Source organism: Bombina bombina, chromosome 2, assembly GCF_027579735.1.
Source record: "Bombina bombina isolate aBomBom1 chromosome 2, aBomBom1.pri, whole genome shotgun sequence".
Lineage (NCBI taxonomy): Eukaryota > Metazoa > Chordata > Amphibia > Anura > Bombinatoridae > Bombina > Bombina bombina.
Window position 1 is genome coordinate 618,667,721 of NC_069500.1, and position 18,204 is coordinate 618,685,924.

At 45.8% G+C, this 18,204-nt stretch overlaps 1 protein-coding gene across 1 annotated transcript in view; it reads left to right on the forward strand.

The window, feature by feature from the left end:
• Positions 1-18,204, forward strand: part of JAK2 (Janus kinase 2) — a 737,012-nt gene that overhangs the window by 456,936 nt on the left and 261,872 nt on the right. The window lies entirely within an intron of this gene.

Sequence of the window (18,204 nt, forward strand, 5' to 3'; positions counted from 1 at the left end):
CCAATTTGTAGCTCTTCCATTCGGGTTGGCTACACTGGGCTCACTTCTGGCGGTCCTAAGACTGCGAGGCATAGCGGTGGCTCCTTACCTGGACGATATCCTGATACAGGCGTCAAGCTTTCAAATTGCCAAATCTCATACAGAGATAGTTCTGGCATTCCTGAGGTCGCATGGGTGGAAAGTGAACGAAGAAAAAGTTCTCTATCTCCTCTCACGAGGGTTTCCTTCCTAGGGACTCTAATAGATTCTGTAGAAATGAAAATTTACCTGACGGAGTCCAGGTTATCAAAACTTCTAAATGCTTGCCGTGTTCTTCACTCCATTCCGCGCCCCACGGTGGCTCAGTGCATGGAAGTAATCGGCTTAATGGTAGCGGCGATGGACATAGTGCCATTTGCGCGCCTGCATCTCAGACCGCTGCAATTATGCATGCTCAGTCAGTGGAATGGGGATTACACATATTTGTCCCCTCTACTAAATCTGGATCAGGAAACCAGAGATTCTCTTCTCTGGTGGTTATCTCGAGCCCATCTGTCCAAGGGTATGACCTTTCGCAGACCAGATTGGACAATTGTAACAACAGATGCCAGCCTTCTAGGTTGGGGTGCAGTCTGGAACTCCCTGAAGGCTCAGGGTTCATGGACTCAGGAGGAGAAACTCCTCCCAATAAATATTCTGGAGTTAAGAGCAATATTCAATGCTCTTCTGGCTTGGCCTCAGCTAGCAACACTTAGGTTCATCAGATTTCAGTCGGACAACATCACGACTGTGGCTTACATCAACCATCAAGGGGGAACCAGGATTTCCCTAGCGATGTCAGAAGTCTCCAAGATAATTCGCTGGGCAGAGACTCACTCTTGCCACCTGTCAGCGATCCATATCCCAGGTGTAGAGAACTGGGAGGCGGATTTTCTAAGTCGTCAGACTTTTCATCCGGGGGAATGGGAACTCCATCCGGAGGTGTTTGCTCAATTGGTTCTCCGTTGGGGCAAACCAGAATTGGATCTCATGGCGTCTCGCCAGAACGCCAAGCTTCCTTGTTACGGATCCAGGTCCAGGGACCCAGAAGCGGCACTGATAGATGCTCTAGCAGCGCCTTGGTTCTTCAACCTGGCTTATATGTTTCCACCGTTTCCTCTGCTCCCTCGTCTGATTGCCAAAATCAAACAGGAAAGAGCATCGGTGATATTGATAGCACCTGCGTGACCACGCAGGACCTGGTATGCAGACCTAGTGGACATGTCATCCTTTCCACCATGGACTCTGCCTCTGAGACAAGACCTTCTAATACAAGTTCCTTTCAATCATCCGAATCTACTTTCTCTGAGACTGACTGCATGGAGATTGAACGCTTGATCCTATCAAAGCGTGGCTTCTCCGAGTCAGTAATTGATACCTTAATACAGGCACGAAAGCCTGTCACCAGGAAAATTTACCACAAGATATGGCGTAAATATCTTCATTTGTGTAAATCCAAGAATTACTCATGGAGTAGGGTTAGGATTCCTAGGATATTGTCCTTCCTCCAAGAGGGTTTGGACAAAGGATTATCAGCTAGTTCTTTAAAGGGACAGATTTCTGCTCTGTCTATTCTTTTACACAAGCGTCTGGCAGAAGTTCCAGACGTTCAGGCATTTTGTCAGGCTTTAGTTAGAATTAAGCCTGTGTTTAAACCTGTTTCTCCTCCATGGAGCTTAAACTTGGTTCTTAAAGTTCTTCAAGGGGTTCTGTTTGAACCCCTTCATTCTATTGATATCAAACTTCTTTCATGGAAAGTTCTTTTTCTGATGGCTATTTCCTCGGCTCGAAGAGTCTCGGAGTTATCTGCCTTACATTGTGATTCTCCTTATCTGATCTTTCATTCAGATAAAGTTGTTCTGCGTACAAAATCTGGGTTTTTACCTAAGGTGGTTTCTAACAAGAATATCAATCAAGAGATTGTTTTTCCATCATTATGTCCTAATCCTTCTTCAAAGAAGGAACGTCTTTTGCATAATCTAGACGTAGTCCGTGCCTTGAAGTTTTACTTACAGGCTACTAAAGATTTTCATAAATAAAATGAGAGAAGCGCTCAACCTGGAAACGAACAATAGCATAATAGCTTGTTCTATGGCTAGTTACCACCCAAGAAGCAGCCTCTTTTTGCTCAACATGTGCCTTTCACAGAGAAAAACTTTCCTGAAGCATATCAGTCTGATCCTGACTTCACAGTACAGTCCAGCCCCGAAATACCAGGCAATCCTTCTCTGAACGAGAGAAACAGCAAAACCCCAGACGTACGTTTCGGCCTATTGTGGGCCTCGTCAGTGAGGTGCAGCCATATCCCTCTAAGCACACTGAGCAACGGGTCCACGTCTGGATTCCCGCATCACACTTAGGGAGACTTCCCAAAATGTCATAATTTGCATAAATAAAATGAGAGAAGCGCTCAACCTGGAAACGAACAATAGCATAATAGCTTGTTCTATGGCTAGTTACCACCCAAGAAGCAGCCTCTTTTTGCTCAACATGTGCCTTTCACAGAGAAAAACTTTCCTGAAGCATATCAGTCTGATCCTGACTTCACAGTACAGTCCAGCCCCGAAATACCAGGCAATCCTTCTCTGAACGAGAGAAACAGCAAAACCCCAGACGTACGTTTCGGCCTATTGTGGGCCTCGTCAGTGAGGTGCAGCCATATCCCTCTAAGCACACTGAGCAACGGGTCCACGTCTGGATTCCCGCATCACACTTAGGGAGACTTCCCAAAATATCATAATTTGCATAAATAAAATGAGAGAAGCGCTCAACCTGGAAACGAACAATAGCATAATAGCTTGTTCTATGGCTAGTTACCACCCAAGAAGCAGCCTCTTTTTGCTCAACATGTGCCTTTCACAGAGAAAAACTTTCCTGAAGCATATCAGTCTGATCCTGACTTCACAGTACAGTCCAGCCCCGAAATACCAGGCAATCCTTCTCTGAACGAGAGAAACAGCAAAACCCCAGACGTACGTTTCGGCCTATTGTGGGCCTCGTCAGTGAGGTGCAGCCATATCCCTCTAAGCACACTGAGCAACGGGTCCACGTCTGGATTCCCGCATCACACTTAGGGAGACTTCCCAAAATGTCATAATTTGCATAAATAAAATGAGAGAAGCGCTCAACCTGGAAACGAACAATAGCATAATAGCTTGTTCTATGGCTAGTTACCACCCAAGAAGCAGCCTCTTTTTGCTCAACATGTGCCTTTCACAGAGAAAAACTTTCCTGAAGCATATCAGTCTGATCCTGACTTCACAGTACAGTCCAGCCCCGAAATACCAGGCAATCCTTCTCTGAACGAGAGAAACAGCAAAACCCCAGACGTACGTTTCGGCCTATTGTGGGCCTCCTCAGTGAGGTGCAGCCATATCCCTCTAAGCACACTGAGCAACGGGTCCACGTCTGGATTCCCGCATCACACTTAGGGAGACTTCCCAAAATGTCATAATTTGCATAAATAAAATGAGAGAAGCGCTCAACCTGGAAACGAACAATAGCATAATAGCTTGTTCTATGGCTAGTTACCACCCAAGAAGCAGCCTCTTTTTGCTCAACATGTGCCTTTCACAGAGAAAAACTTTCCTGAAGCATATCAGTCTGATCCTGACTTCACAGTACAGTCCAGCCCCGAAATACCAGGCAATCCTTCTCTGAACGAGAGAAACAGCAAAACCCCAGACGTACGTTTCGGCCTATTGTGGGCCTCGTCAGTGAGGTGCAGCCATATCCCTCTAAGCACACTGAGCAACGGGTCCACGTCTGGATTCCCGCATCACACTTAGGGAGACTTCCCAAAATGTCATAATTTGCATAAATAAAATGAGAGAAGCGCTCAACCTGGAAACGAACAATAGCATAATAGCTTGTTCTATGGCTAGTTACCACCCAAGAAGCAGCCTCTTTTTGCTCAACATGTGCCTTTCACAGAGAAAAACTTTCCTGAAGCATATCAGTCTGATCCTGACTTCACAGTACAGTCCAGCCCCGAAATACCAGGCAATCCTTCTCTGAACGAGAGAAACAGCAAAACCCCAGACGTACGTTTCGGCCTATTGTGGGCCTCGTCAGTGAGGTGCAGCCATATCCCTCTAAGCACACTGAGCAACGGGTCCACGTCTGGATTCCCGCATCACACTTAGGGAGACTTCCCAAAATGTCATAATTTGCATAAATAAAATGAGAGAAGCGCTCAACCTGGAAACGAACAATAGCATAATAGCTTGTTCTATGGCTAGTTACCACCCAAGAAGCAGCCTCTTTTTGCTCAACATGTGCCTTTCACAGAGAAAAACTTTCCTGAAGCATATCAGTCTGATCCTGACTTCACAGTACAGTCCAGCCCCGAAATACCAGGCAATCCTTCTCTGAACGAGAGAAACAGCAAAACCCCAGACGTACGTTTCGGCCTATTGTGGGCCTCGTCAGTGAGGTGCAGCCATATCCCTCTAAGCACACTGAGCAACGGGTCCACGTCTGGATTCCCGCATCACACTTAGGGAGACTTCCCAAAATGTCATAATTTGCATAAATAAAATGAGAGAAGCGCTCAACCTGGAAACGAACAATAGCATAAAAGAGGCTGCTTCCGGGTGGTAAATCGCCATAGAACAAGCCACTGAGCTGTTGTTCGTTCCTGGTAGAGCGCTTCTCTCTTTGTATGCAAATTATTATGACCCTGGGGAAGTCTCCCTATGGGTGATGGGGGAAACCAGACGTGGACTCCTTGCCCAGTGTGCTTAGAGCAATGTGGCTGCACCTCACTGACGAGGCCCATAGAAGGCCGAAACGATCGTCTGGGGTTGTCATGTTCCTTGTTCAGAGGAGAATTGCCTGGTATTTCGGGGCTGGACTGACCTTACTTGGCGGGATCAGACTGATATACTTCAGGAAAGTTTTCTTCTGTGAAAAGCACACTGGTCTAAAAGAGGCTGCTTCCGGGTGGTAAATCGCCATAGAACAAGCCACTGAGCTGTTGTTCGTTCCTGGTAGAGCGCTTCTCTCTTTGTATGCAAATTATTATGACCCTGGGGAAGTCTCCCTATGGGTGATGGGGGAAACCAGACGTGGACTCTTTGCCCAGTGTGCTTAGAGCAATGTGGCTGCACCTCACTGACGAGGCCCATAGAAGGCCGAAACGATCGTCTGGGGTTGTCATGTTCCTTGTTCAGAGGAGAATTGCCTGGTATTTCGGGGCTGGACTGACCTTACTTGGCGGGATCAGACTGATATACTTCAGGAAAGTTTTCTTCTGTGAATAGCACACTGGTCTAAAAGAGGCTGCTTCCGGGTGGTAAATCGCCATAGAACAAGCCACTGAGCTGTTGTTTGTTCCTGGTAGAGCGCTTCTCTCTTTGTATGCAAATTATTATGACCCTGGGGAAGTCTCCCTATGGGTGATGGGGGAAACCAGACGTGGACTCCTTGCCCAGTGTGCTTAGAGCAATGTGGCTGCACCTCACTGACGAGGCCCATAGAAGGCCGAAACGATCGTCTGGGGTTGTCATGTTCCTTGTTCAGAGGAGAATTGCCTGGTATTTCGGGGCTGGACTGACCTTACTTGGCGGGATCAGACTGATATACTTCAGGAAAGTTTTCTTCTGTGAAAAGCACACTGGTCTAAAAGAGGCTGCTTCCGGGTGGTAAATCGCCATAGAACAAGCCACTGAGCTGTTGTTCGTTCCTGGTAGAGCGCTTCTCTCTTTGTATGCAAATTATTATGACCCTGGGGAAGTCTCCCTATGGGTGATGGGGGAAACCAGACGTGGACTCCTTGCCCAGTGTGCTTAGAGCAATGTGGCTGCACCTCACTGACGAGGCCCATAGAAGGCCGAAACGATCGTCTGGGGTTGTCATGTTCCTTGTTCAGAGGAGAATTGCCTGGTATTTCGGGGCTGGACTGACCTTACTTGGCGGGATCAGACTGATAGTTTCTTCTGTGAAAAGCACACTGGTCTAAAAGAGGCTGCTTCCGGGTGGTAAATCGCCATAGAACAAGCCACTGAGCTGTTGTTCGTTCCTGGTAGAGCGCTTCTCTCTTTGTATGCAAATTATTATGACCCTGGGGAAGTCTCCCTATGGGTGATGGGGGAAACCAGACGTGGACTCCTTGCCCAGTGTGCTTAGAGCAATGTGGCTGCACCTCACTGACGAGGCCCATAGAAGGCCGAAACGATCGTCTGGGGTTGTCATGTTCCTTGTTCAGAGGAGAATTGCCTGGTATTTCGGGGCTGGACTGACCTTACTTGGCGGGATCAGACTGATATACTTCAGGAAAGTTTTCTTCTGTGAAAAGCACACTGGTCTAAAAGAGGCTGCTTCCGGGTGGTAAATCGCCATAGAACAAGCCACTGAGCTGTTGTTCGTTCCTGGTAGAGCGCTTCTCTCTTTGTATGCAAATTATTATGACCCTGGGGAAGTCTCCCTATGGGTGATGGGGGAAACCAGACGTGGACTCCTTGCCCAGTGTGCTTAGAGCAATGTGGCTGCACCTCACTGACGAGGCCCATAGAAGGCCGAAACGATCGTCTGGGGTTGTCATGTTCCTTGTTCAGAGGAGAATTGCCTGGTATTTCGGGGCTGGACTGACCTTACTTGGCGGGATCAGACTGATATACTTCAGGAAAGTTTTCTTCTGTGAAAAGCACACTGGTCTAAAAGAGGCTGCTTCCGGGTGGTAAATCGCCATAGAACAAGCCACTGAGCTGTTGTTCGTTCCTGGTAGAGCGCTTCTCTCTTTGTATGCAAATTATTATGACCCTGGGGAAGTCTCCCTATGGGTGATGGGGGAAACCAGACGTGGACTCCTTGCCCAGTGTGCTTAGAGCAATGTGGCTGCACCTCACTGACGAGGCCCATAGAAGGCCGAAACGATCGTCTGGTGTTGTCATGTTCCTTGTTCAGAGGAGAATTGCCTGGTATTTCAGGGCTGGACTGACCTTACTTGGCGGGATCAGACTGATATACTTCAGGAAAGTTTTCTTCTGTGAAAAGCACACTGGTCTAAAAGAGGCTGCTTCCGGGTGGTAAATCGCCATAGAACAAGCCACTGAGCTGTTGTTCGTTCCTGGTAGAGCGCTTCTCTCTTTGTATGCAAATTATTATGACCCTGGGGAAGTCTCCCTATGGGTGATGGGGGAAACCAGACGTGGACTCCTTGCCCAGTGTGCTTAGAGCAATGTGGCTGCACCTCACTGACGAGGCCCATAGAAGGCCGAAACGATCGTCTGGGGTTGTCATGTTCCTTGTTCAGAGGAGAATTGCCTGGTATTTCGGGGCTGGACTGACCTTACTTGGCGGGATCAGACTGATATACTTCAGGAAAGTTTTCTTCTGTGAAAAGCACACTGGTCTAAAAGAGGCTGCTTCCGGGTGGTAAATCGCCATAGAACAAGCCACTGAGCTGTTGTTCGTTCCTGGTAGAGCGCTTCTCTCTTTGTATGCAAATTATTATGACCCTGGGGAAGTCTCCCTATGGGTGATGGGGGAAACCAGACGTGGACTCCTTGCCCAGTGTGCTTAGAGCAATGTGGCTGCACCTCACTGACGAGGCCCATAGAAGGCCGAAACGATCGTCTGGGGTTGTCATGTTCCTTGTTCAGAGGAGAATTGCCTGGTATTTCGGGGCTGGACTGACCTTACTTGGCGGGATCAGACTGATATACTTCAGGAAAGTTTTCTTCTGTGAAAAGCACACTGGTCTAAAAGAGGCTGCTTCCGGGTGGTAAATCGCCATAGAACAAGCCACTGAGCTGTTGTTCGTTCCTGGTAGAGCGCTTCTCTCTTTGTATGCAAATTATTATGACCCTGGGGAAGTCTCCCTATGGGTGATGGGGGAAACCAGACGTGGACTCCTTGCCCAGTGTGCTTAGAGCAATGTGGCTGCACCTCACTGACGAGGCCCATAGAAGGCCGAAACGATCGTCTGGGGTTGTAATGTTCCTTGTTCAGAGGAGAATTGCCTGGTATTTCGGGGCTGGACTGACCTTACTTGGCGGGATCAGACTGATATACTTCAGGAAAGTTTTCTTCTGTGAAAAGCACACTGGTCTAAAAGAGGCTGCTTCCGGGTGGTAAATCGCCATAGAACAAGCCACTGAGCTGTTGTTCGTTCCTGGTAGAGCGCTTCTCTCTTTGTATGCAAATTATTATGACCCTGGGGAAGTCTCCCTATGGGTGATGGGGGAAACCAGACGTGGACTCCTTGCCCAGTGTGCTTAGAGCAATGTGGCTGCACCTCACTGACGAGGCCCATAGAAGGCCGAAACGATCGTCTGGGGTTGTCATGTTCCTTGTTCAGAGGAGAATTGCCTGGTATTTCGGGGCTGGACTGACCTTACTTGGCGGGATCAGACTGATATACTTCAGGAAAGTTTTCTTCTGTGAAAAGCACACTGGTCTAAAAGAGGCTGCTTCCGGGTGGTAAATCGCCATAGAACAAGCCACTGAGCTGTTGTTCGTTCCTGGTAGAGCGCTTCTCTCTTTGTATGCAAATTATTATGACCCTGGGGAAGTCTCCCTATGGGTGATGGGGGAAACCAGACGTGGACTCCTTGCCCAGTGTGCTTAGAGCAATGTGGCTGCACCTCACTGACGAGGCCCATAGAAGGCCGAAACGATCGTCTGGGGTTGTCATGTTCCTTGTTCAGAGGAGAATTGCCTGGTATTTCGGGGCTGGACTGACCTTACTTGGCGGGATCAGACTGATATACTTCAGGAAAGTTTTCTTCTGTGAAAAGCACACTGGTCTAAAAGAGGCTGCTTCCGGGTGGTAAATCGCCATAGAACAAGCCACTGAGCTGTTGTTCGTTCCTGGTAGAGCGCTTCTCTCTTTGTATGCAAATTATTATGACCCTGGGGAAGTCTCCCTATGGGTGATGGGGGAAACCAGACGTGGACTCCTTGCCCAGTGTGCTTAGAGCAATGTGGCTGCACCTCACTGACGAGGCCCATAGAAGGCCGAAACGATCGTCTGGGGTTGTCATGTTCCTTGTTCAGAGGAGAATTGCCTGGTATTTCGGGGCTGGACTGACCTTACTTGGCGGAATCAGACTGATATACTTCAGGAAAGTTTTCTTCTGTGAAAAGCACACTGGTCTAAAAGAGGCTGCTTCCGGGTGGTAAATCGCCATAGAACAAGCCACTGAGCTGTTGTTCGTTCCTGGTAGAGCGCTTCTCTCTTTGTATGCAAATTATTATGACCCTGGGGAAGTCTCCCTATGGGTGATGGGGGAAACCAGACGTGGACTCCTTGCCCAGTGTGCTTAGAGCAATGTGGCTGCACCTCACTGACGAGGCCCATAGAAGGCCGAAACGATCGTCTGGGGTTGTCATGTTCCTTGTTCAGAGGAGAATTGCCTGGTATTTCGGGGCTGGACTGACCTTACTTGGCGGGATCAGACTGATATACTTCAGGAAAGTTTTCTTCTGTGAAAAGCACACTGGTCTAAAAGAGGCTGCTTCCGGGTGGTAAATCGCCATAGAACAAGCCACTGAGCTGTTGTTCGTTCCTGGTAGAGCGCTTCTCTCTTTGTATGCATACTAAAGATTTTCGCCAAACATCTAACCTGTTTATTGTTTACTCTGGACAGAGGAGAGGTCAGAAGGCCTCGGCAACCTCTCTTTCTTTTTGGCTTCGGAGTATAATCCGTTTAGCCTATGAGACTGCTGGACAGCAGCCTCCTGAAAGGATTACAGCTCATTCTACTAGAGCTGTTGCTTCCCTTCATACTTTATCCAAATTTTACAAATTTGATACTTTGGCTTCTTCGGAGGCTGTTTTTGTGAGAAAGGTTCTACAGGCAGTGGTTCCTTCCGTTTAAGTTCCTGCCTTGTCCCTCCCATCATCCGTGTACTTTAGCTTTGGTATTGGTATCCCACAAGTAATGGATGATCCGTGGACTGGATACACTTAACAAGAGAAAACATAATTTATGCTTACCTGATAAATTTATTTCTCTTGTAGTGTATCCAGTCCACGGCCTGCCCTGTCCTTTTCAGGCAGGTCTAAATTTTAATTAAACTACAGTCACCACTGCACCCTATGGTTTCTCCTTTCTCGGCTTGTTTCGGTCGAATGACTGGATATGGCAGTAAGGGGAGGAGCTGTATAGCAGCTCTGTTGTGGGTGATCCTCTTGCAACTTCCTGTTGGGAAGGAGAATATCCCACAAGTAATGGATGATCCGTGGACTGGATACACTACAAGAGAAATAAATTTATCAGGTAAGCATAAATTATGTTTTTCAGGCAAATAAGGACATTTGTCAGTCTTCTGCATTGTTTGTTTGCTTTTCTGGGAAACGTAAGGGTCAGAAAGCTACGGCTACTTCACTATACCTTTGGCTAAGGACCGTTATTCGCTTGGCATATGAAACTGCTGGACAGCAACCTCCTGAGAAAATCACAGCTCATTCCACAAGGGCTGTTTCTTCTGCCTAGGCCTTAAAAAATGAAGCTTCTGTGGAACAGATTTGCAAGGCTGCAACTTGGTCAGCTTTGCACACTTTTTCCAAATTCGATCAATTCGATACTTTTGCCTCAGCTGAGGCTTCTTTTGGGAGAAAGGTTCTTCAAGCAGTGGTGCCTTCTCTTTAGGTTACTGTCTTGTCCCTCCCTTTTCATCTGTGTCCTCTGGCTTGGGTATTGGTTCCCAACAGTAATTGATGATGATCCGTGGACTCACCGTGTCATTAGAAAGAAAACAAAATTTATGTTTACCTGATAAATTTATTTATTTCTTGACACGGTGAGTCCATGGCCCGCCCTGTATTCAGACAGTTTCTTTTTATATAAACCTCAGGCACCTCTGCACCTTGTGTTACTTCCTTTCTCTCTTTTCCCTTTGGTCGAATGACTGGGGGATTTTGGGTAGGGGGAGTGATATTTAACAGCTTTGCTGTGGTGCTCTTTGTCTCCTCCTGTTAGCCAGGAGTGATATTCCCAACGGTAATTGATGATGATCCGTGGACTCACTGTGTCAAGAAATAAATAAATTTATCAGGTAAGCATAAATTTAGTTTTTTATTCTTCTGGCATAATTTATACCCTGATATTTCTCCTACTGTTCCTTGTTCCCTTGGCAGAATGACTGGGGGATGAGGGAAGTGGGGGAGGTATTTAAAGGGCCATAATACCCAAATGTTTAAACACTTGAAAGTGATGCAGCATAGCTGTAAAAAGCTGACTAGAAAATATCACCTGAACATCTCTATGTAAAAAAGAAAGATATTTCTTCTGTTATGTGTGATCAGTCCACGGGTCATCATTACTTCTGGGATATAACAGGAAATGCAAGAGGATCCACCCAGCAGAGCTGCATATAGCTCCTCCCCTCTACGTCACTCCCAGTCATTCTCTTGCACCCAACGACTAGATAGGATGTGTGAGAGGACTATGGTGATTATACTTAGTTTTTATAACTTCAATCAAAAGTTTGTTATTTTACAATAGCACCGGAGCGTGTTATTGCCTCTCTGGCAGAGTTTGAAGAAGAATCTACCAGAGTTTTTACTATGATTTTAACCGGAGTAGTTAAGATCATATTGCTGTTTCTCGGCCATCTGAGGGAGGTAAAAGCTTCAGATCAGGGGACAGCGGGCAGATGAATCTGCATTGAGGTATGTAGCAGTTTTTATTTTCTGAATGGAATTGATGAGAAAATCCTGCCATACCGTTATAATGACATGTATGTATACTCTACACTTCAGTATTCTGGGGATGGTATTTCACTGGAATTACTCTGTTAAAAGTACATTAAACCTTTGAATAGGTATTTATTATGTTAAACGTTTTTGCTGGAATGTAGAATCGTTCGCATTTTCTGAGGTACTGAGTGAATAAATGTTTGGGCATTATTTTTCCACTTGGCAGTTGCTTGTTTTAAATTGTGACAGTTTCGTTTCTCTCTCACTGCTGTGTGTGAGGGGGAGGGGCCGTTTTTTTTGGCGCTCTTTGCTACGCATCAAAAATTTCCAGTCAGTTACTCTTGTATTTCCTGCATGATCCGGTTCATCTCTAACAGAACTCAGGGGTCTTCAAACTTCTTTGGAGGGAGGTAGATTCTCTCAGCAGAGCTGTGAGACTTATATATTGACTGTGATTAAAAAACGTTGCCCTGTAATTTTTATGTTTCAAATTTAATTATTGTTACTTTACTAAGGGGAACAAACCTTTGCTAAAAGTTGTGTTGTTTTTAAGGATTGATGCTATAACTGTTTTTCAGTTCATTATTTCAACTGTCATTTAATCGTTTAGTGCTTCTTTGAGGCACAGTACGTTTTTGTTAAATAAGATTGTAACCAAGTTGCAAGTTTATTGCTAGTGTGTTAAACATGTCTGATTCAGAGGAAGATACCTGTGTCATTTGTTCCAATGCCAAAGTGGAGCCCAATAGAAATTTATGTACTAACTGTATTGATGCTACTTTAAATAAAAGCCAATCTGTACAAATTGAACAAATTTCACCAAACAGCGAGGGGAGAGTTATGCCGACTAACTCGCCTCACGTGTCAGTACCTGCATCTCCCGCCCGGGAGGTGCGTGATATTGTGGCGCCTAGTACATCTGGGCGGCCATTACAGATAACATTACAAGATATGGCTACTGTTATGACTGAAGTTTTGGCTAAATTACCAGAACTAAGAGGCAAGCGTGATCACTCTGGGGTGAGAACAGAGTGCGCTGATAATACTAGGGCCATGTCTGATACTGCGTCACAGCTTGCAGAGCATGAGGACGGAGAGCTTCATTCTGTGGGTGACGGTTCTGATCCAAACAGATTGGATTCAGATATTTCAAATTTTAAATTTAAATTGGAGAACCTCCGTGTATTACTAGGGGAGGTTTTAGCGGCTCTTAATGATTGTAACACTGTTGCAATACCAGAGAAATTGTGTAGGTTGGATAAATACTTTGCGGTACCGGCGAGTACTGACGTTTTTCCTATACCTAAGAGACTAACTGAAATTGTTACTAAGGAGTGGGATAGACCCGGTGTGCCGTTCTCACCCCCTCCAATATTTAGAAAGATGTTTCCAATAGACGCCACCACACGGGACTTATGGCAAACGGTCCCTAAGGTGGAGGGAGCAGTTTCTACTTTAGCTAAGCGTACCACTATCCCGGTGGAGGATAGCTGTGCTTTTTCAGATCCAATGGATAAAAAATTAGAGGGTTACCTTAAGAAAATGTTTGTTCAACAAGGTTTTATATTGCAACCCCTTGCATGCATCGCGCCGATTACGGCTGCGGCAGCATTTTGGATTGAGTCTCTGGAAGAGAACCTTAGTTCAGCTACGCTGGACGACATTACGGACAGGCTTAGAGTCCTTAAACTAGCTAATTCATTCATTTCGGAGGCCGTAGTACATTTAACCAAACTTACGGCTAAGAACTCAGGATTCGCCATTCAGGCACGTAGGGCGCTGTGGCTAAAATCCTGGTCAGCTGATGTAACTTCTAAGTCCAAATTACTTAATATACCTTTCAAGGGGCAAACTTTATTTGGGCCCGGTTTGAAAGAAATTATCGCTGACATTACAGGAGGTAAGGGCCACGCCCTGCCTCAAGACAAAGCCAAGGCTAAGGCTAGACAGTCTAATTTTCGTCCCTTTCGGAATTTCAAAGCAGGAGCAGCACCAACTTCCACTGCACCAAAACAGGAAGGAGCTGTTGCTCGTTACAAACAAGGCTGGAAACCTAACCAGTCCTGGAACAAGGGCAAGCAGACCAGGAAACCTGCTGCTGCCCCAAAGACAGCATGAACCGAGGGCCCCCGATCCGGGACCGGATCTAGTGGGGGGCAGACTCTCTCTCTTCGCCCAGGCTTGGGCAAGAGATGTTCAGGATCCCTGGGCGCTAGAGATCATATCTCAGGGATACCTCCTAGACTTCAAATTCTCTCCCCCAAGAGGGAGATTTCATCTGTCAAGGTTGTCAACAAACCAGATAAAGAAAGAAGCGTTTCTACGCTGTGTACAAGATCTGTTATTAATGGGAGTGATCCATCCGGTTCCGCGGTCGGAACAAGGACAAGGGTTTTACTCAAACCTGTTTGTGGTTCCCAAAAAAGAGGGAACTTTCAGGCCAATCTTGGATTTAAAGATCCTAAACAAATTCCTAAGAGTTCCATCGTTCAAAATGGAAACTATTCGGACAATCTTACCCATGATCCAAAAGGGTCAGTACATGACCACAGTGGACTTAAAGGATGCTTACCTTCACATACCGATTCACAAAGATCATTACCGGTATCTAAGGTTTGCCTTCTTAGACAGGCATTACCAGTTTGTAGCTCTTCCATTCGGATTGGCTACGGCTCCAAGAATCTTCACAAAGGTTCTGGGTGCCCTTCTGGCGGTACTAAGACCGCGAGGAATTTCGGTAGCTCCGTACCTAGACGACATTCTGATACAAGCTTCAAGCTTTCAAACTGCCAAGTCTCATACAGAGTTAGTTCTGGCATTTCTAAGGTCGCATGGATGGAAAGTGAACGAAAAGAAAAGTTCTCTCTTTCCTCTCACAAGAGTTTCATTCTTGGGGACTCTTATAGATTCTGTAGAAATGAAGATTTATCTGACAGAAGACAGATTAACAAAGCTTCTAAATGCATGCCGTGTCCTTCATTCCATTCAACTCCCGTCAGTAGCTCAATGCATGGAGGTGATCGGCTTAATGGTAGCAGCAATGGACATAGTACCCTTTGCACGTCTACATCTCAGACCGCTGCAATTGTGCATGCTGAGTCAGTGGAATGGGGATTACTCAGACTTGTCCCCTACTCTGAATCTGGATCAAGAGACCAGAAACTCTCTTCTATGGTGGCTTTCTCGGCCACATCTGTCCAGGGGGATGCCATTCAGCAGGCCGGACTGGACAATTGTAACAACAGACGCCAGCCTACTAGGTTGGGGCGCTGTCTGGAATTCTCTGAAGGCTCAGGGACAATGGAATCAGGAGGAAAGTCTCCTGCCAATAAACATTCTGGAATTGAGAGCAGTTCTCAATGCCCTTCTGGCTTGGCCCCAGTTAAAAACTCGGGGGTTCATCAGGTTTCAGTCGGACAACATCACGACTGTAGCTTACATCAACCATCAAGGAGGGACAAGAAGCTCCCTAGCAATGATGGAAGTATCAAACATAATTCGCTGGGCAGAGTCTCACTCTTGCCACCTGTCAGCAATCCACATCCCGGGAGTGGAGAACTGGGAGGCGGATTTCTTGAGTCGCCAGACTTTTCATCCGGGGGAGTGGGAACTTCATCCGGAGGTCTTTGCCCAAATACTTCGACGTTGGGGCAAACCAGAGATAGATCTCATGGCGTCTCGCCAGAACGCCAAACTTCCTCGCTACGGGTCCAGATCCAGGGATCCGGGAGCGGTTCTGATAGATGCTTTGACAGCACCTTGGAACTTCGGGATGGCTTATGTGTTTCCACCCTTCCCGCTGCTTCCTCGATTGATTGCCAAAATCAAACAGGAGAGAGCATCAGTGATTCTAATAGCGCCTGCATGGCCACGCAGGACTTGGTATGCAGATCTAGTGGACATGTCATCCTGTCCGCCTTGGTCTCTACCTCTAAGACAGGACCTTCTGATACAGGGTCCATTCAAACATCAAAATCTAACTTCTCTGAAGCTGACTGCTTGGAAATTGAACGCTTGATTTGATCAAAACGTGGTTTTTCTGAGTCGGTTATTGATACCCTGATACAGGCTAGGAAGCCTGTTACCAGAAGGATTTACCACAAGATATGGCGTAAATACCTATACTGGTGCGAATCCAAAGGTTACTCCTGGAGTAAGGTTAGGATTCCTAGGATATTGTCCTTTCTACAAGAAGGTTTAGAAAAGGGTTTATCGGCTAGCTCATTAAAGGGACAGATCTCAGCTCTGTCCATCTTGTTACACAGGCGTCTGTCAGAAAATCCAGACGTCCAGGCCTTTTGTCAGGCTTTAGCTAGGATCAAGCCTGTGTTTAAAACTGTTGCTCCGCCATGGAGTTTAAACCTTGTTCTTAACGTTCTACAAGGAGTTCCGTTTGAACCCCTTCATTCCATTGATATAAAGTTGTTATCTTGGAAAGTGTTATTTTTAATGGCTATTTCTTCGGCTCGGAGAGTCTCTGAGTTATCAGCTTTACATTGTGATTCTCCTTATTTGATTTTTCATTCAGACAAGGTAGTTCTGCGTACAAAACCTGGGTTCTTACCTAAGGTAGTCACTAACAGGAACATCAATCAAGAGATCGTGGTGCCTTCCCTGTGCCCGAATCCTTCTTCAAAGAAGGAACGTCTTCTACACAATCTGGATGTAGTTCGTGCCCTCAAGTTCTACTTGCAGGCAACTAAGGATTTTCGACAAACGTCTTCCCTGTTTGTCGTGTACTCTGGTCAGAGGAGAGGTCATAAGGCTTCGGCTACCTCTCTCTCCTTCTGGCTTCGTAGCATAATTCGTTTAGCCTATGAGACTGCTGGACAGCAGCCTCCTGAAAGAATTACAGCTCATTCTACTAGAGCTGTGGCTTCCACTTGGGCCTTCAAGAATGAGGCCTCTGTTGAACAGATTTGCAAGGCTGCAACTTGGTCTTCGCTTCATACTTTTTCCAAATTTTACAAATTTGACACTTTTGCTTCTTCGGAGGCTATTTTTGGGAGAAAGGTTCTTCAGGCAGTGGTTCCTTCTGTATAATGAGCCTGCCTATCCCTCCCGTCATCCGTGTACTTTTGCTTTGGTATTGGTATCCCAGAAGTAATGATGACCCGTGGACTGATCACACATAACAGAAGAAAACATAATTTATGCTTACCTGATAAATTCTTTTCTTCTGTTGTGTGATCAGTCCACGGCCCGCCCTGTTTTTTAAGGCAGGTAAATATCTTTTAAATTATACTCCAGTCACCACTTCACCCTTGGTTTCTCCTTTCTCGTTGATTCTTGGTCGAATGACTGGGAGTGACGTAGAGGGGAGGAGCTATATGCAGCTCTGCTGGGTGGATCCTCTTGCATTTCCTGTTGGGGAGGAGTTATATCCCAGAAGTAATGATGACCCGTGGACTGATCACACAACAGAAGAAAAGAATTTATCAGGTAAGCATAAATTATGTTTTTACCTCAAAAGTTCCTCAGTAGCCACCTCCCATTGTAAAGGATTTCTAAGCAGCATTTTAGTGTGTCTGTCCTGGGACATCTGAAGGGACTAGCATCGTGCACTCTCATATTATTTCACCAATCAGGTAAAGGAAGTTTACAATGAAATCTCATGAGAGTCAAGTCAAATCTCATGAGATCACAGTAAGAGTTCATGACCTCAGCACTGCTGATGCTGATTGGCTGCTGTTCATTTCTTCATTTTTTTTAATTTTTTTACCTGCAGCTGGGAGCAGTTGAGTATAACTTTTTACACAGAACTTACTCTGCTGAGCTGAGGAGATTGTGAGGTAAAATATCTTCCTTTTTTACATAGAGATGCTCAGGTGATATTTTCCTGTCAGCTTTTTACAGTTATACTGCATCAGTTTCAAGTGATTTAGCATATGAGTATCATGTCCCTTTAAGCCTTTGGCTGGGGTGTCTTTGCCTCCTCCTGGTGGCCAGGTTCTTAATCCCCACAAGTAATGAATGAAGCCGTGGCCTCTCCTCCCACAGATGGAAATTAAATTATCAGGTAAGCATCATTTATGTTTTTGAACAAATATGTTACTGCTTATTCGTGTAGACCACTGGTTTTCAAACCTTTCCTTAGGTCTCCCTAACAGGCCACATTTTGTGGATATCTGAACTGGAGCACAGGTAAAATAATCGGCTGATTAGTAAACATGGTTAATTTATCTGCTCTCATCCAAAGTTATCCAGAAAACCTGGCCTGTTGGGAAGGCCTGAGGACAGGTTTAAAAAATAGTGGTGTAGACAAAATCAAAAGGTTTGAAAGAGCATTCAGTTTTGAGACCTTTTATTAGAACCAACAATTACAATTTTTTAAATACATAAATAAATAATGTCTTCCCATAATATTTAACCGTACATAGTTGCACTAGAACTACATTAAATTCATCTATATATAATTAGATATTCTAAACGAAATAAAGGAAATGTAATGGTTTTCCTTATGGCACCTCATGTACTGTGTTGTTGTACAGTGTCACAAATTAGCATGAGAGAGTATTTTATCTAATTGTTTTCTTATC